Consider the following 21,127-nt stretch of genomic DNA (forward strand, 5'->3'; position numbering starts at 1 on the left):
TGCTCAGTTTTAGCCATAGTTTTTCTCGGTCGATTTTATCAAAAGCTTTTGATAGATCTACGAACGCTAGGTAGATTCTTGGGGCTCCTTCTTTTACTTTCACTTTCAGGATCTGTAGGATCAGTATATTTATTGTTGTGCCTCCCTTCTTCTGAAATCCTGTCTGAAAAATATCGAAGCAGGGTGCAGTATTTGCCCATGTTCTGAAATGGATCAACAGCTGGGTTGCATAGATTTTGCCCACAATGTCTAACAGCGCTATGGGCCTGTAGCTTTCCGGGTCTTCTCTTTCGCCTTTTTTATACACTGGTACAATTATGGCCTTTAGCCATGTTTCCCGGACCATTTTTGTCTGGGCACAATGTGAGAAGATTTTGCTTTTTATCACTGCCCAAGCGTTCGCCGATTGCTTTAGGTCGGCATTTGACAACCCGTCGGTTCCGGGGGCCCTTGATGTTTTTAAGTTTTTGATAGTCCTTTCAATGTCTGTAGCGTTTGCCACGTTCACCCAAGTGGCTGTCGGGTCCGATAATCCTTTAGTTGTTTGTATTTTTCGGTCGCTCAAATTGTGCCATTAGATATGCTTTCCAACTTGACTCAGGGACTTGATTTGTCAGTTCCGGTGGCTTCGAGGGATTTGTTGCTTTGATTATTCTCCAGAAATCGGTTGTTTTCTTTGAGCCAAGACTTTTCAACATACTTTCCGCGTCTTGTTGGTACATCCTTAATCTATGTTGCTTTAGCCACTGATTATATTTCTTAGCGTCCATCTGCCAGTTTTCCCAGTCTTCCTGCTGGTCTGTTTTTATTGCAACCTCCTCACCACTTTTCTTCTTTCAACCACCAGTTTATCATATGTGTGCAATGCATTTGACGTTTTCTTCTGTTGACTCCTTGATGGTTTTTTATATGGTATTAGCAATGGTAGGTAGTTCGGTCGAATTTGTGGTACTTGTCCTTGGGCTTCATCTGGAAGTCTATATCTTGCTGTTATCGTTTTTACATCTTCTTCTGTTAGACGGACTCTAGATTGCTGGTTGTTTATTTCGAGATTGTGTTTGTACACGTGATTTTCTGTTTGTGATCCTGTCCATTTACATGTCAGCAAATTATGATCACTGTGTGTGGTTCTTTGAACTTTGTATTCCTCACTTCTGGGTAGGAATTCTGTCGACACAAAGATGTAATCTAGGGTAGCCTTCACATTCAAGCTCTCCCAAGTTGGAATGTTCTTTTGCTTCGGAAATAGAGCTGCGATGTTATGAAGATTTCTTGGTTTAATCAAGGTCTCCCATGCGATACCTCTCTCTCGGGTCGTGCCTTGACAATTTCCCAACTTTGTTTCTTCGTTCCCCTCCCTACAATCGGCGTTTAAGTCACCACATATGATGATGTCCGCATTCATGTGTTCTGTTTTGATTTCGTCTATTATCTCTGCCATTTTTGCGCAGTACGTTTTGTTTGTCATCTTTTGGGGGTTCCAATACGTGTTTATTATGACGACTTGGTTGCAAATCACCTTGTTCTTTGATTTTCCTTCGTGTTTTTTTTTTTTTAATGCAATCGCCTTACTGCTTTCCATAAAAGAAATGCCATTACAATAAATCTGTGCCATAATGGCAGTTAGTTATGTGTAAACATGATTGAGCCAAGGGATTTCAAGTGCCTGTGAAATTAGTAATAGCGCTTTTATGATCGACTGGGTGAGGGAGGCACTCTTGTTACTCCAAAGACGTAGCCAATGTAAGGGTGGATGGATCACTAGCCCGTCATCTATGAAAGTCAATCCAGCTCTAAATCAATGCCATCATTTGACGCTGATCGTGGGAATCATGTCTTTTTTGAAAATCTGCTACTTGAAGGTCGGTAGCCTACACAAAACCGCATTTTGAGGACGTCCACTACATCACCAGCCTTGGCACTGTAGATTTTCTTGATCAAATCAAGAGTTGTAGATTTGGAACTGTGCATGAACCTGGATACTCCACCCAGTGCTTCCTTAATCCTATATGTTTTGTCATATGTGGCATACCACAAAATGAAGATGCAAACTGGATTCGTCAATCGCTGAATTCTTTAAGCGAAGGAATTATAGAATTGTTGGTCTATATTGGGGGGAATATCACTCGCCAGCTTGCAATCTGGAATACCATAACCTCAGACTTGCCTGCATTTACTTTAGGATCTAGATAAGTCATAAGTGAGGTATATGCTGTCATTAATTTCTAAAGGCCACAGCCGTGCCGGCCAATAGGACTGTGTCATCCGCGTAAGCCAACACGGGAAAACAGTGCTACCTAATTTTGGGGACGTCAGCCCCCGTTATGATATGAATGTTGTTTAAACCTTTATGAAATAGGCACAACAACAGGGATGCCAAAACGCATCCCTGGCTGATACCCACCTCTACCCAAAAATAGTCTCTACATCGTCCCTCTACCCACTCTTGATATATCATATCATGATGCATCATGCATAGAACTTTTAGGATTTCCGTTGGACATTTTAGCAACCTGATCATGGCCCACAGCTTCTGGAGGTTAACATTATTAAATGCTGTAGTCATTCATTTGTTTCCAAAATGCTCTTTGATTGCATGCAAAGCAGGCCTAAAGACTTACTGGTGCTATGTGTCTCATGCCCCTTATTTTGAAAAAGTACAATAGGAGTGTACCAGTCTGTCCATCTTGAAATCATAATCTTTGATTAGAAAACATAGCGTAAGGTTACTCTAGATATTGATAAAGTATGTTTGCTCTTTTGCTCTATAAGGCAATAATGTAACATTATTAATACGACTAAAATATTTACCGGAAATGATAATTAGAAACAAACATTGTACAATTTTAAAAGGTACACATTAACAATGATAAAAAAATGATATCATTTCCTTTTATTGTTATATAAAGCCTGCTTTTACAAAAAACACATCTCTCTCACCACCACCATTAAGATATCTGTTTCTTCTCTGTATGCATGTCCGTCAGCAACGGGTGTGGTGGCTCTAGTAAACGTGCACGTGATTACACCACTCTCACTCACATAGAAAGCGACACAGGGCCTGATTCACAGAAGTGTTTCATAATGGTGCAATCCCGTAGTAAAATGCTATTTGAATCAGGCCCATAGAGTGAGACAGAAAGAGACAGAGGAAGAGAGAGAGAGAGCACAGATAGACAAACAGAGCACACACAGAGAAAGATAGTGAACGAGAATGTTAGAACAATCAAATAATGTCACTTGTCAGTGGTTGATTTAGCACAAAAACACGTCCCCTCTTCAAGATATCTGTTTTTATTTTCCCTGTTTTCACACCTGTCAGCAACAACTGGAGTGGCTTTAGTAAGAATGCACCTGTCTACATGACTCTCACCCACATAGAATGAGACACGATAGTGAGAGAGGTAGTTATATGCAGAAAGAGAAGAATAAAACAAGCGCACAAAGAGAGAATGAGAAGGACAGATAGAGAGAAAGGCAGTCAGGCCAAAAGAGAAACAGCGAGAGTAGAAGAATGGCAAGTGAGATGCCAGGTACGGCAAGTTGTGTACAGCTGTCAAAATGCCAACAATGCAGCCTCAAAACCCTAACTAAACACCTGGCCAAGAAAACACTTTGGACCATGACGACACATATGTAGGCTACACATAAGGGGTCTTAATCACAGAAGCATTTTATAATGGCAAACCCCCATTGGAAAACAATCTGTGAATCAGACACAAGGTGTCTCTGGCTCTCCGGAAGTAAATATGTTTATCAATGGATTAGGAGGGGTAGTGACATCCACTGGGACAAAGTATAAACAGTTTAAACACAAATATGTTTTGGTCTTTTAGAAAATGGGACTTTTTTTATTTTTTATTTGACTTGATTTAACTATTTCTAAATGTGTGCTAGTTGGCAACAGGTAACAAACTTGGTTAACAAAAGAACTCAAGGGCTTGGGAGCAGAATAAAACTGTGTACTTTGGGACTGTGACAATTGCAGAATTTCCAGTTACTTAGTTTAATAGAGTTCAAGGAATGTATATTCTGATTCAACATGGTTTGCTGCACTGGTATTCTGGCAATTTATAGAATGTATTTACCAACCAATGTCCAGAATGCCTTTAGACCAGTGAACCCGGAGGTCCTTTAAGATGAGGTAACATTATCTGAGATGGATGAGGATGCAGATCTTACTCATCAATAATCAGACAAACTCAGGAAGTTTGGCAAAAACACAACTGTTTTAATTACACTTGTTAAAAAAGAGAGTACAATGGGCATCACAGATGCCACACAGCAGTCTCTCTCAAGGGTTATTCTCGAAGCATAATATGAAAAAATACACCTTTCTACATGAATGTGTCATAAGTGGATTCATACTACATGGCAAAATGAGAAAACCTAACAGGGGATGTGATAGGCTTAAAGGGAACATCTAAGTATACATCCTATAAGAGCGGGGATCGTGATTCATCTCTAAGATCAGGTGGACAACTAAGCCACCCCAAGTGCAAGTCATCTTCTGTGTCAGACTAATGCACAATATTCTATTGACTTCTCAAACTATAGGGCTCCTTGCTATGTGGCCCTCTGCAATTGGATGGCACACCTGTACCCCTCTGGAATATTCCAGTCACTAGCAGTAGGTGCTAGGGGTTGGCCTGGTCATGCCTTCCCACCCAATTGTCCCAACATCCATCATCACACCTGCTGACTGCCAGTCAATTGGCTTTTGAAACAAGCCTTGCAAAGGCTCACTGTGCCTGAGAATAAAAGGGTGTAAAGGCATGGCCTTATCTTCTGGTCTCTGTGTAGCTCGCCTCAAAGTCTCTTTGCATCTGACCATGTGACTCGAGACCACGTTTTGAGCTCATTTGTTGTATCTTAATACTATTAAATGAAGAAATCTTGGCACTTCTAGTGTTTTTCCTTTACACCTCAAACAGGAGCTTGTCTTGCTTCTCACCTTCATTGTATCTTCTGGAGTAGATAACCAGGCTCTTGGCAGCCCCAACTCTTGACACTGGGCCAGGCAAGTCTCCTTGAATCTTCCTTCACTGTCAATTATTCTATTCTCCTGTTCCACACTTCCAGCCCTTTCATTCATGGGGTCCAAGTTTGCTAAATTGCTTTGTGGAACATCCAGATTATATATATATATATATATATATATATATATATATATATATATATATATATATATATATTGGCAGCACCACCTGCAGTCTATTCACTTTGCATAGCCAGCCTTATGATTAGTTTGTTTACTTGTTGTGTACATTTGTAAAATGTCTTTGCATTTTCTTCAGTGCTTCTCTGCACATGCAATCTTCATTCTGCACATGAAATGTTGCTCAATTCTTTACTTTGCCATCAGATTCTATGAGGTCTGTATTCTTTCTTCATCGGCATTTTGCCTGGGTGCATCATTTCTGCTTCATGTGACATCACCAGTCTCCTCTTTCATTCATCTTCACACTTCTTCTGAAACTTTCATCAGAAGACCATAATTTCTTCTTAGATACATAAAAGGTTTTCTCAATGGATACCTTGTTTCAAGGACTCTTCACGTTATAGGTACTATTTTTGGCTATGCACATGTCACAATTTCCGGCTGTCAACATATAGGCAGAATGGGGGCAGGACTTCCGGTAGAGGTACGTGGCTCCTCCTCTACACTCCCCCCTCTGGTTGTTTATCAACCACTCTCCCATCAGTCTTCACATCTAGACATTAATTTCTGAAGAAGTGCTTCTTTGAAGTCCATATCTTTATTTCTCCTTTCAGATATCCTGCTGATTTCACATGCTCATCAACACTCCAGGCCATTTGGGCTGCAGTAGATCCATCTTCCCACATACTTCTTGTGGTTTTTCGGATAAAGGAATGTTCCCTCAGGTGCATGAACACTGACTTTTGCAAAGTCTCAGATTTTTTCATCTGTCAGCTCTTTGGGTGCAAACCCTTACTCAACATCACTCATGATCTTCATTCCTGTTGTCTTCTTTGTTGTCTTTATGCACTGTGTGATTATTATTCTGATCACACAGAATCCAAACATGATCATTATCAACAGTGCTCCAAGAAACTTGAAGATATTCGTCATCCATTGTGGAACCCATGAGAAGATTGATGCAAACCATCAGCCATCAGCAATGTCTTCTACTTCATTTTCCATCATGACATGTACGTTCGTGATCATCTTTATGGCCTCTGACAAGGTCCCATTTTCATCACTGTGAGAAGGTATGAATGTGCAACATGATTCTCTGATTTTGGGACAAACTCCACCATCCATAGCTGTAATAATATCCAGGACATATCTATTCTGAAGAATCATCAGTCTTATGGCTCTCATGTTTTCCTTGATAGCATTGAATCCCTTTATGGTAGTGTTGCTCGTTTGAAAGAGCTCCCATCTGGTTATCTGTAACCATTTGGCATTTGCCATCATCTGGATCCCTGGCATGAAGATTGTCGTGAATATCGCTGAAGTCTGGCTGAACAATCTGTGTTCATACTTAATGTCAATGAAAGCTTCTAATGATTTATTTGAGAAGTAGTTCTGCCTTTATATTCGATTGAGGAATCCAACTGACCTCCTCTTTCTCAGATGAGCATCTGCTTTTGGAAATTATCCAATGTTCAGATCACTTTTCGTTATCACCAATGCTGGAACATGAATAATCACTATAGAACATAGTCCTCCGCAGTCTCTGGCCAGCTTCATGTATGCTGTGGATCCACAGGCTAGTAGTGATACATTATCACTACTCTTCCATCCTTCGTTCATGGTACATCGAAGATTCAACAGCACTGTTGGTTCTCTCCAACTTTTCTTGTGCCATTGATTCGGAATCAAAGCTCTGCACTAGCCAGAGGCACTATCAGAAACAGTCCTTCTTTGTCATTGTCCCATGTCAGCAATTTTGCAAGCTTTGGCCATAGAGGTTTGCATCCTTTTTGCACATGATCTATAACTGGTGTGTGATATTCCGTTACTCCCACAGCTCTGCATATGACTATGCCTTCTTCCCAGCCATCTGGAGAAAATACTGTTCCCCCGGATCTGCACTTGTCCTCTCTCCTTGCATCTTCTTTTTTCTTCATCAGTTTTCCCTGGGCAATTAAGCTTCTTATTTATCTCCAATTTGATTAGTGCTCCCTTCAACCTATGCTGATTGTATCTTATCACATGATCTCTAGTGGGTGCTCTTGCGCTTGTCTTTAAATCTTGAACATAATCCTCTTCTTCTGGAGCTGACCATTCTGTCACCCATACCAACGATGCTGTTTGACCCTGGAATGTACCTCTTATATGGCAGAGTGCAAGGTGAGGCAGACAATGAGCTGTCTGGATGTCTATTTATGTATCTATGACTATCTTCGACTTCCCTAAAGCATAAGGTAGGAGAGCACATACATAGTAATCCTCCTCAGAGGTCCACTTTCCCACCTTTGTCATGTGTTGATACCACATGTTGTTCTCCAAATGTGCTGTACTGTCTAGATAGTTATTTAACTCATAATCATCTTACCTTGCACCTCTCTTAGGTATCTTTCTTGCAAGGAAAATGCATGAATAATGCGTATGCAGTATATCAGTCATCATCCTTCCTACAGGGGGAAACATAGGAACACTTGTCAGAGAAATGGGTGAGCTTCCATGTGTCAATGGTGTAGGGATAATTACATATGGCCTTGGTCTCTTTGCAACATCTAACTCTGCATAGGTCACTGGAGTGGAAAGAATCAAAGGGTCTCCTACCTTTCTGGGAATAGCAAGGTAAGCAGTGTGGATTAGCAAAAACAGAAAAACAGTGATAGATGCTGAGTACGCATATATTATACACCAATACATGGGACCCCACCACTGGTGTCTCTCCACACATCGTTGAGTCTGCTCACTTTCTGGAACTGCATTATTTTCAATGGTACACATTGTGCTAGTGTACTACTTTTAAGGAAGAAAAAAAACGTTTTAATCAGGCAGCCTTGTTAGATGCTCAGGTGGCTGCCAAATTTGCTCAAGTATAGCTGCAAGCAATATTCTAATCATAGGGTCATTCTTAGGATCCTGCACAAAAGTATGCATGTCAGTGCTTTGCCCAACAAGAGAAGGGTAAACTCTGAGTATAAAAACATCAATAGCGAGAAGGAGCCTATGGATATCGACATCAGACAGAACCATGGTTCTTACCAAAGAGAAACTCTATGTGGAATGAATCGGGGTACTGCTCCCTTTACCAGTCATCATATATGAAATCAAGATCTTGCATTTTTAGCACATTAGCACTTTCTAAAGTCCAATTAAAAAGATTCCTGTGGCTCAAGAACATTGACTTTTGCACTGCTGCTAAAATATCTATAAAGTGTGTTTGAGGTGAGCCACAGTCCAAATGCACACTTGCATTTATTTAATCAGCAATCTTAGTGTCCTTCTTCCTCGTCATTGAGTGAGTCTGCATGTGCTGAACTGCTTCTTCTACTCTTGCTTCCAAATCAACGGATGGGAGTGTATCGGTCTCACCAGCATAGGGCTTCACGTCGACCAAGTAGATCCAGGCGTGCATTTCTTAGATGTATACTGATGAGGGAGTGATATTTTTGATGATGAATGGTTCACTAAAATGGGGCTTGCGCCACTTCCTTCTGAATTTACGCAGTAAACCGCGGTCTCCAACAAACAACTTGAGTACAGATAGTTTCTGACATTTGTTTGCTGAATGGTCTTCATCTGTGTCCTGTGAACGACATCCCTTACCCTTGAGTTCATCTGAAATGACAGAGATACTAGCGGTCATACATGTGAAATATGCATGTAGCTCATTTCCTAACAACTCTGCAGTCATCTGGGCATCACTTTTACTTCTTGATGGAGAGTATAGGGGTGTTCTCATTTGCCTTTCTGTCACTAACTCATGGGGTATGAGGTGGTGGTCCAACCCAAGCTGATTCCTAACGCGTAGGCAATACAGCCACCCCTTCTTCAATGTCAATTTGATTTTAGCAATTCTTTCCTTAAGAAGACCGTTGAGTCTCTCACTTATTCCATACACCTGCGGGTGATAAACAGAAGAAAACATATGTTTTATACTAAGCAATATACTGATGTATTTGAATACTCCATTAACTAAATAAGGCCGATTGTCGGATCTCAGCACCTCACATACTTCCTATTTATGGAAGACTTCTCTGACTAAAAACTCTCCAGCGCAGCACATGTGGCATCAGGGTGTGTACATGGACCAGCTTCAATCCATCTCGAAAAGGATCACACCAGCACTATTATATACCTATATCCAAAACATACTTGCAGCATATCAACATAGTAGATATGTAAATGCTGAAAAGCACCGTTCAGTTGAGGAATCACTCCTCTAATTGTTCACAGTGTGTGCCCAGTGTTAAACTTTTCACATACAAAGCAATTTACTTCATAAAAGGCAATGTGCTCTAACAGGTTCGGTACAAACCAGCCTTCCTCAATAGCTGCTGCAAGGCTTACCTTAGTTACATGCACAGGTTAATGTAGCTGTTCAAATGCTACCTTTAATAATGCTACAGGCATGACCGGTTTACTAGTGATGTCCTGTCACAACAATACTTCAGAGCGGGATAAAGAACACCCCCTCTGTTTCCACAACTCTTGATCTTCTTATGGAGCACTGTCTTGAACTTCCATCAACTGTGTTCTGGACAAATGATTACACCCATCATTTACAATCATAATCGTGACCTCTTTTTCCTTTACATCTGCAGTATCAAAACTTGAAATATCTGGTGAATATCCAACCCTTTGGCCACTTCATATGCTGCTTCACTCCCGCATGAAATAAAATCAGTTATCGTAGTATGTGCAGTGTATTTAACTATTGATATGGCTACTGAGCGCATTTAACTATTGCTATGGCTACTGGGAGTTGTAGTGGTTTAATATGCCTGTCCAATAATGCTGCATGTTGCACTGGAGTGCCATCTGCTCGGAGGTAGACCTTTAGCTATGCGCCTTACCACAGCTGAACCTCAATGACTTTCCCCATCAGTTTGATCAATTGTTGAAGACCTGTCAATAAAGAGAACCTTCCGTACTAGAGAATTTTCCTTTACCCTTGGGATATCGTCATAGAATTCCTTGTAATTGGAGCAATTATGCACCAGCTCATCCTCTGTCACAGGTTCGCTACAAACGTGACAGGGTTCACTATTTTACACATGACCGTTTTGTTCGGTGGATTCGATATAATTACCTCATATGCAGAAGCCCTCTGAGATGCCAGTGTATCCTTAGGTTTCTCCGAAACAACAAAACATGCATGCTCAACAAATAAAGTGAAGGAACACCCCATCATAATGCTTATAGACTTCTCAATGGCAAACACGGCTGCAACCAGCGATTGTTCACAAGGAAAGTGTCCTCTCATAACTGGATTTAGAATCCCACTATAATATGCCAGAGGTTTGTACCTAGTATAGGCCTCTGTTCAAGCACCACTGTCACAACTGTTCCATTCCTGTGCAAAAACAGGAAGAACTCCTGAGAATAATTGGAAATCCTACAACTGGAGCTGTACAAATTGTTTCTTTTTTCATTTCCTCAAACCCTCCTTCCATTCCCTCAGTCCATTCGTTTTTTTCCTTGTTCACTTGGGCTTTCTTTAAAGCTTGCAAAAGTGTTCTTGTGTATGAACTATAATCAAATACCCAGGCTCTAACATAATTGCACAATCCCAAAAACTGCTGCATTTGCTTTATCTTATGCGGTTTTGGTGTTTACATAATCATGCCAACCCTTTCAGTTGTGATTTTCTTTCCTTCATGTGAGATTAACTGCCATATGTAGAACACTTCCTCCTGGCAATATTACAACTTCTCCTTGTCTACTTTATATTATTTGTCTGCTAGGATAGTCATTAACTGAATTAAATCGTGCCTGCCCTCTTCTGTCGTGCTGCAAACTAAAATTTCATCTATGTATTGCAGCACAACACTATTTCCAATTCAATATTACCGAGTTCAATCTGCAGGACCTTATTAAAGATTGATGGAGATTCACAATACCCTTGGGGAAAACGAGTACTCTTCAGCTTATTTTGACGAAACATGAATTTCGTAAGGTCTTGGGAGTCCTTATTCAACGGAATTGAGAAAAATGTATTTTTCAAGTCAAACAGCATGAAATATTGTGCCTCTGTGAGGATACTACACAAAATTGTTGCTGGATTTGAAACTAAAGGAAACCCTGCCTCTATAATCTGGTTAATTGGCCTCATGCCCTGAATTAATCTCCACAACCCCCTTTCAATTTCTTCACAGGATACACAGCAGTATAAAACAGTGACTCTGACATCACCAAGACACCATGTTGCATCATGGCTGATTTAGTCTTCAAAATGCCCTCCTCCGCTTCTCGAGACATCGGGTACTGTCTTGCTTAAAGTAAAATTTCTCCTGGATTCGTCTTAATCTTAACTTCTGCCACCCCCCTCAGTAGGCGTACATTATAGATGCCTGTAGTCCAAAAAGAGGTAGGCACTTTTTCCATGTCTTCATCAAAAAATGCTGGGTGCTGCTGCACTATCACCATTTGCAGTGGGATTTCCCTTCTCTCTATTTTGATGCGATATGTAATACTCATCTCAAATACTACTTCATCATCTGATGGGATCATCTTTAAACATATCTTCGTCTTTGATGTCAGTAAATCTATACCCTTCTCCAATGGCAATTACCATTCTCCATGGCCGGCCCTTGTCATCGGTTCCTTGGAGCATGCCCAATTCCCCTCAGACTATGGGTACCTGTAACTCTAGGGGAATAGTCTGTCCCCCTTCTTTGTCCATAGGTACCTGTGGCCTGAACAAGAACTCATCAGGTATCCTAATAATCTTTCCCACTAAGCCGGGTAGCCATGTCAACAAAATGCGTGCTGCCTAAAGAAAGAATTCTGGTTCCGACAGCATTCCTCACATAGACATTTACCTTGTAAACACCATCATAAATTTGCCTACGTTTAGATAATGTATCCCTGTAGTGGAACACACTGTGCCTTGATCAGTAAAGGAAATCATCATTTTTAGCTTCATCATTAAATCTAGCCCAAAATATTAACCAGTGCCTTGAATACAATAATGGAACAGACATGCCACACTCTCCTATAGAGACTGGCAATTCATTAGTTAAAGGAACTCTACTTGTAGCTCCAGAGAAGCCCTGAGCATTCATGGCATTTCCCGATAATGGATGTTTTCCTCTTGGATACATGAGCGAGTTGCCCCGGTATCTATTAAAAAAGAAAAAGATTTCCATCCTATGGTAACATTAACCCTTGGTTCTTCTTGGGGTATAGTGTCACTGATAGTAATGAACAGATCAGTCACCATGTGAGCTGTCTAGTTGTAGGTACATGCTTATTTGCTGTACCTGTAAACGGACTTCCTCCCATGACAGTGACACCCCCTTCTCTAGGTGTCAATAACTGTCCCGTGTGTGCACTCTGTTGTATCTGCATGGCTGCATGCTGTGACTGCCCTTGCAGCAGATTCAATGGTGCTTGCTCTGGGTGCAAAGCCTGTTGCATTTGCAGCATTTATGCTTGATACACTGTCTGATCTTCAGCAAACCCATCCCTATTTTGTGAGCTATATGCTGGAGGATAAGCTGTCCCCTCTTGAGAATTGTCCATTCTGTACATATACTTGGATCCCACATGTTTGCGGGATGTGCCCTGTCATGCCACATGTCCAAAATATAGGTGGGGCTCTTCTGACTAGCCTCCCTTGATTAAAACCTCTGTGCACATTTTAGTTATCATTCTGCACATTTTGAAACCCTCCTTGGTTATTTTGAAACCCACCCTGATTATTCCGGAAACCACCTCTTCCTCTGAAACCCATTCCTCTGCCTCGTGGTGTGAACCCATTCCCTCCTTGATCTGATTGGCGTTGATTATTCGCCTGTCATATACCGAATGCTTGCTGCATTCCCAGCCACTCTCCGCTTGTCAGTACAACCCCTTCTGTGGTGTACTTTGGCAATTTCTTCGGAACGAACTTAAATTCCTCAAGTTTTCTAGCATCTTACTACTTCCTTTTTTCTCTTGCAACAATCGGCAATGATGCGCGATAGTCAACTGTATCTCTGCCCATGACTTCTCTTCCATTCCTATTACTTTCTTAAGCTGTCTTTGTACCTGCTCTGGCAATCCCTGACACAAAATATGGTAAAAACTGGCACTGATTTCCCCCATAGCTTCCTCATTTCCAAAGTCCAGCGTTCCTGAAAACTTTGAATATAAGCAGTGGATCTTTGTCATCTTTTATTTTACGTGCCATAGTTGCACCCATATCTGACGTATCAGGATACTATACCTTTAGTGCTCTCTAAATACCTGCTTTGCAATTATGAAATGGTGCTCCGTCATGAGCTATGTTCTCTGCCGTGACACTTGAGTAACCTGCTCTTTTCCAAATGTCATCAGCTGTTTCTGCAAGAATGGCTTCTAGGAGACCCTTAATGTCTCTAATGGCTAGAGTATTTCCATCTGTCATCTTGTCTATCTCATAAATCCATGTTCCTGCAACCCCCTTAAACTAGGGAGTTTACATCTTAAATTATCCTTGCCCATTTGGGGCAAAGGGACATACTGCGATCCGGCCCCTCCTTTCTCCAATAAGAGGAAACATGCGTATCCATATCCCCAATCAGCTCCCATCGTCTGCCTATCCATATTAGGGACAATGGTTCCTGATTGCCTTCTACCTGGCAATGACTTCAAGATGTTCACATATGGTGGCAATTTGCCCCTCTCAAAATGCGATCGTCTGTTAGGTTGGTCTGGGTACACCATGGGTTTAGTTTTTTTGTTAGCGGCTTCCTGAAGTATAGTTTCTTGTGCCATTAGTACATTCTGGTGGAGCAAGTTTTTTTGGCTATGATTTTCTCTTGAAGCATAGTTATTTTGTTACAAAGGGCATTTTGTATGTTATTAGATCATATTTGGTTTTGGTGCACGTATCGATAGGGATGACAGGGGATTCTAGTTCCCTTAGGATAGAGAATAGTTCTCTTGTACTGGAGTTTGCTTTTTCAATTCTTTCGTTAAAGGTGACCTTTTTTGTTTGGATGATTTCCTTTTTATATCTGTCTGCAAGAATAGTTAGGTTATTTTTATTCAGTTCAGATGGATTATTTCTCCATTGAGCTTCCATGTGTCTTATTTCATTACGTAATGCTTTTAGACTAGGAGTAAAGCAGGTGTTTAAATGGGCCCGAGGTTACTCTTTGCTGAGTTTAAGCGGCGCAATAGAGTCGGTCTCTCGGTTGATAGTAGTGTTGTAAAGTTCAAAGAATGAGGTAGGGTCTGGTGGGAGGTTATCCGTGTTGGTGATAGGTTGGATGAGGGGCAGGATGTTGCTGATTGTTATATTTAGTTTATTTCTTGTAAGGGCTGGTGGGGCCAAGGCTTTGACTGAGTTGATTAATAGGTTGTCTTGTATGGTGAATGAGATCAGATGGTGATCTGTCCATGTACACAGTTCGATAGCGGTTATGGAAGTTTCACAGTTTATATCTGCAATCCAATCCAAGGTGCAGCCTTTTATATGCGTAGGGTTATTACATCTGAGAGTAAGGCTGGCTTTAGTGATTGTATTGGCCAGGGTAGAAACATTGGCATCGTTAGGGTCGTTCAAGCCTAAGTTGAAGTCCCCAAGTATTAATAACTGAGGTGCATTGTGATGGTATGTGAGGCTGACAGGGGCAATTTAACTGAAAGGAGATCGGCCGAGAGTAGTGGAGGATGTTGTATGGCCCTCAAACCCAAGTTGGATTTTGTGATGTTTAGTATTCCTTCTTCACGGTTTAGTGGGAGTCTGATTGATGTCTATATTGGATGTAGCTGATGGGAATTTGGTGTGTCTGGAGCCCAATCTATGGTTTTGTACACTAGTGGGGCAGGGTTGGTTAGGTTTGGGTCTCTTTGCGAATTTCTGGATCCATTGGGCTGGAGTCATAAGGTCAGGTAGGGATTTGATGGTCCCTGATAGCAAGGGTGTTCTGTCCTGTGTAGGATAAAGAGGTGTCATGAAGTACATAGGACACATTTAGTTGGATTGTGAAGGAGTTCTTCTAATCAGAGAAGGCAGGAAGTTCATCTTATTTACAGGTCTGAAACCGCCCTGAAATAGGGAGGGTGTAGCTATATGGTTAGTTGTAAGGTTCAGGAGAAGTTGGATGAGTGTAAAGAAAAGTAGCAGTGGTTTAACTGAAACCGTTAAATGGGCATGTAGCATGATTAAGGTTGGGCGAGGAATACAGTCTTATGTATTACCTTAGGAAGAACCTAACCCATTGGTGGAACTTGGGTATGCCAGGCTGTTGAGGAGAGGTTAGTAGCCTAGACCTATTGTTTGTAGTGGGCACTCCAGGCGTTAACTTTGTGCTGTACCTAGATACAGCATATAACCCTCTACAGTAGGTGCATCATGAGAGCCTGCTGCAGTGGATATACTATGAGAGCCTTCTACAGTGCGGGACTAGATGCAGCATGAATGCCAACTATAATGGAAGTGATAGGAAACCTTTCTAATGTAAAAAGTTAGATGCAGCAAAGTAGCAACTACAGTAGAAACAGTATGAAGATCTTCTGTGGTGCCAGGTCGAGGCAAGCATGGACGCTTTTCACAGTGCAGGGCTAGATGGCATGTTACAATCAATAGCAGTACAGTTAATCAAATAGCTGTGTGGTCAAAAGCAATACCGTAGTCATGCAGGCACAGTAGGATTACTATGTGATCAATGGCAGTGCAGAAGTAATCTACGTTATGGTCAGTAGCACAGTTCATCGAATAACAGTGTAACCTTCTATGTCATACTATACTGCGATGAGATCAATAGCAGATAGCTGGTCATGAAGTCAGAGTTCCTCTACATGACAGTGCTACTGAATAGTACAGGTGAATAAGTCAACTAGGTATAAAAGTAGTTGACCCCGGCTAGAAACACTGCTGCAAGGGTAAGCTAAGTGACATTGCTATGGTAACAAGGCTAGATAACATACATGGTTGTCATAGTCTGGAAGTATTTCTACGTATGCAATTAAGCGGCGTGCCTAAGTGTCTCAAATGAAAGGCACAGTTAAGCGGCGTGATTAATTGGCACAACTATATGACAAGGCTAGATCATCTAAATTGGTTATATAAATCTAAAGGTGCTGCTAAAGCACCACGGATTGCATTTGCAAGACCCGCAAGTGGTAGTTAGATAATCAATCAGGGCTAAGAACAACATGATGTTTCAGATAACGCGGTTGCCATTGACTATGCAAAAGAGGGCTTGGAGAGGTGGAGTAGGCTGACCTTACAAAGCACAAAGGTAAGTTAGGCTAAAGGTGCTTATTAAGTATAAAATGAAAATGGGTGTGAGGCTGACTGATACTATGACGTTATGGAAGATGTACATGGTAGGCTGGACAGATTACAAGTTTGTGGTAGTCAAATCAGATGAAAGGCATACAGTACTGTTTACATGTAACTTGTTATTGGTGAGGCACAGTTATACAGGTGTCAGCAATTGTCACAAGGAGCGATCAATTGAATGAGGATAGACAATATGGTCAGTTTTAGGGGAGACAGTTCTGGAAGAGCACGGTATGTCCAGGGTGTCAGAGGGAGTACCTCAGATCTAGTGATAGGTGGTACAAGTAGCGATAAAAGAGTGGGCTTACCCTATGGGTCTGTAGATGCAGCAGACCAAGCGGGTCCCATGGAGGATGAGGAACAAGCAGATTATTCCGTCCTGTGGTCGTGTGTCGGCCCAGACAGGCACAGACAGGCCTGGTGCCTTAGAAGGGTGCCTTTGATGGAGGTGCCGGCGCTCACCTCCCAGTAGAACGAGCCAAACAAAAGCAAAAGCTCCACCAATGAGCTGTGGAGTGGGTTGCTAGGCAACTGACAACAATAAGGTGGCAGTGGTCATTTTGAGGATCACCACGCTGTTCTGTGGGGAGAAATTGCAATATAGTGTGAAAATAAAATTGTACAGCCTAGTTGGAGGTACTAAGATCCTTTGAGGCAAGGTGAAGCAGCAATTTCCTTACCCAGCTGTTTGCAGGCTGGATGTGGCTTTGGATCGTGCTACGGCAGATACCATGGTGTGGTTTCAGCTGGTGAGGCAGAAAGGGATGGGCTCCAGCCCATCCGACGAACAAGAGGTGATGTGGCAGGTGCAGACAGGCCAGGTGCCTTAGAAGGGTGCCTTTGATAGAGGTGCCGGCGCTCACCTTCCGGCAGAACCGATCCAAACAAAAGCCGTAGCTCCGCCAATGAGCTGCAGAGTGGGCTGCTAGGCAACCGACAACAATTGGTGATGGCAGCCATTTTGAGGATCTGCATGCAGTTCTGCAGGGAGACATGGCAATATAGTTTGAAAATAAAATTGTGCAGCATAGCTGGAGGTACTTAGGTCGTTCAAGGCAAGGTGAAGCAGCGGTTTCCTTACCCAGCTGTTTGCAGGCTGGATACCACTTCGGATCATGCTACAGCAGATCCGCTGGTGTGGTTTCAGCTGGTGAGGCAGAAATGAATGGGCTCCTGCCCATCAGACGAACAAAAGGCGATGTGGCAGGCACAGACAGGCCTGGTGCCTTAGAAGGGTTCCTTTGATGGAGGTGCTGGGTCTCACCTTCCGGCGGAACCGACCCAAACAAAAGCAGAAACTCTTCCAATGAGCTGCGGAGAGGGTTGCTAGGCATCCAACAACAATAAGGTGGTGGCGGCCATTTTGAGGATCTCAACACGGTTCTGCAGGGAGAAATGTCAATATACTGCGAAAATAAAATTGTGCCGCATAGCTGGAGGTACTTAGGTCGTTCAAGGCAAGCAGCAGTTTCGTTACCCAGCTGTTTGCAGGCTGGATGCCACTTCGGATCATGCTACAGCAGATCCGCTGGTGTGGTTTCAGCTGGTGAGGCAGAAAGGCTCCTGCCCATCCGACGAACAAGAGGTGATAGACCAGCCCCTTCATATGCTGCATGCCCATCAAACCCTGCATTGTTTAATCTAGCCATATGATCAGGCACAAGCCAAGACTGTGGGTTAACAAATATTTACTAAGCAAGCCACAGTCTTTTGAATATGTGTTTCTAGGTACCCGTAATCCAGGAAGCAAGAGGTTAACAGTGTTGTGAAACCTGATATGGAAAACAGATAATTTAGCCCTTGGTTTTAATTTGTAATCATGTGGCTGCATTTGGCATAGAAATGTGCAGTAATGAAAGTTTGTGTGGCCCAAACATCTATATATATAAATACCATGGGGTGGACTGGGAACCAAAAGAGGCCCTAGAAATAATGTTCAAAGTTGCCCCATAGTGCATATTTTCAGAAAGCCCAACCCTTTTCCTATGGAAAAATGTGGAAATACCACACAAAAGAGGCTCAGGCAGGGACGTCAATATGGGTCGCCAGGTGTTGCAATTGCGACCCGTGTGGTCTCACTTGCAACCCCTAAAAAATGTAATGTACAAATTGTAGCTGCTGGACTCTGGCCAATGCCATGTGCCTCTTTGTTTCTAAAGTGGCTTGGTGTCTTTTTCAGGCGTCCTTAAAAAAAACAGGGGGTTCCACAAGTGTAACACTTTGAGTAGTGACCCTAAATAAGAATGAATAGGAATGACAATTGGTCTTTCCTGAATCCTAAACAATAATTGCTAGACTCATTAAAGGTTTATTTCAGGCACACTTCAGGAGTTGAGTCACTCATATAGTTTGTTCTTAAACACCTCAAATTCACAATGCAGACAAAAACTTCCCCAAACATCTAGAGTAGATTAAGCATCCATTTCGGACTATGTATCTTGCTTTTTGCAAGTTGCAGTTATAGCATATGTTTTTCGGCCAATACATACGATGATCCATTCTTGTATGAAATGTATATCACATTACAGTGATATTGTAACCATATTGTTCGTAATGTACTAAAAAACAATGCCATGTGATGCCACTTCCTGTTTTATCAAGGGGTAAACAGTCGTGGTCCATCGCTTCCCGTGATGTCACTTCAGGGTGGGGGTCAAATGACATCACTTCCTGTGATATCAGAGGTCAAGGGTCATGTTGTGTTACTTCCTACGCCTGGCATTTTTTTGAAATGCCGTCCCTAGGCCCAGAGTGCAGAGGCCTACCAGAAATCTCCAGAGTTCACTATAGGCCTGTCCAGGACTGTATATAACATTGGTCCGCAGAAGTTTTGCTTTTAAAAAACCTTAAACTACCCGTCATTGCATGGCATTGCAGACATATGGAGGCAGGGTTTCCAAGCTGAAGGCAGGAGGGGTCAACAGACATGCTTTTGAAATGGGTCCTTGTACATTTTCAGCCCGACCTGCCCAGAGATCATAATGTTTTGACTGTGCAGAAGTTAACCATTTCAATAATTAACATCCAACCTAAACCAGTGAAAGATTAACATAACATTACCTTAACCTTTAGTGCACCTGCTCATCTCTGACAGGCATCGAGAACCGAAGAGCGATGATACACGTGCTGCGGCAGGAGCAGACGCCCCCATCCTAGGCCCAGTCTCGCCATTCCCTCTCGCGCGGTCTTGTTTTTCTGGTCTGTTCCTCCCCTGCAGTGCATTCTTGAGGTCGGAAGGTTTGCCTGCGGTGGACATGGGCCTCCCAAAAAAAAGCAAGCGAGGGAATTTGCTTCTGATTGTTGTCCATTATTCATGTTGCGGAGCCCTTGTTTTTTCAGCACCAAACACCAAGACATGGCACCCAAGGAAAAAGAAAATGGCAGCCGGAGCCAAAGAAAATGCAATCGTCAGGGATCATGTAACGGAATGATGGAAAGCACAAGAACCAGTGGCAGATTGCTGCTACCTTGTTATAATAAGATCAGTTTAAAACAGTAAAAGACCACTATGCTAGCTATCCAGGGAGGAATTTCCCTCAGTCTGAAAGGCCTCATTAAAGTGATTTTAAGGCAATATCCCAGAAAACAGAGTATCTGTTAACTCTTATGCCTTTATGGCTCTAATTAAACTTCAGTATGCTCCTTCAAGTCAAACAATAATATGCCTAAGTGAAAGAAGGCAATGGCTGACATCGCTTTGCGTGATTATTTTAACTAGCGTAGAAAATGTATCCCCTACATTATGCACTGTGCAACCCTGTAATTAAGGGTCCCTGTTGAACAATGTATGTCTGGATTTTATGCGGGGAGGGGGCCTGCCCCGTTAAACACGTCTCAAGCAAACTGCGGGTTGAGTTGGCCATAGCCCAAGCAAGAAACATAAAATTAGGCAGCAGTCATCTGTTGAGGGCATTATAATCCTATAAAGCCCTGGAGAGCAGTTATATGTTTCTGGCATAACACGGACATTAAAGGCAATTGTGCAGTATTACGGTGTTAGAGGACTTTGTAATACAGCCATAAATGTTTCCGGAGCTTAAATATCTCAATGTCGCTCTATTTTTTGAAAACATTACACACGTCCAAGCTCGGAATTGTATGGTAATTAATGTTATGTTAGCACCACAGTCTTTTAGAGTGTATCAATGATAGCTTTCTACCACAGATTTTGGACATTTTTTTGTCACTTTGGGAAGGATCTAAATTTCAAATTTCAGATCAAATTGGAATAGGTTCTTGTCTTAAATGCAAGCACGTTTCTGGCTGAACAGAAAACACATTGAACCCATAGACCTAAGGCCCCTTAAGACGAGGTAGCCCTACTTAGAGATGGATAGGGATTCAGAATTTACTCAAACATCAAAAATCAAATTGACTCAGGAAGTTGGCAAAACAGGATTCTGTTTTATATGCAATTATCTAAAACAGGGAGTTACAACGCACATCAACGGACTTCGCTCGATTTCTCTCAACAAATTTTATAAAAAAAACACAACTTTTATAGTAGAAACTCATCATCAGTGATGTCACACTACGTGGCAAACTACAAAAACGTACTTGGGGATGTGATAGGTTTACACGGAACATCTAAGTGTATGCCCCATACCAACGGGGGAGGTGATTGGGTCTCTACTGTCAGGTGAGCAACTAAGCCCATCCCAATGCAAGTCATCTTCCGTGTCATACTAATAATAAACACTTCATTGTTTACACAAATTATG

This window comes from Ambystoma mexicanum, chromosome 3q, assembly GCF_040938575.1.
Source record: "Ambystoma mexicanum isolate Mex_15411 chromosome 3q, UKY_AmexF1_1, whole genome shotgun sequence".
Taxonomy (NCBI): domain Eukaryota; kingdom Metazoa; phylum Chordata; class Amphibia; order Caudata; family Ambystomatidae; genus Ambystoma; species Ambystoma mexicanum.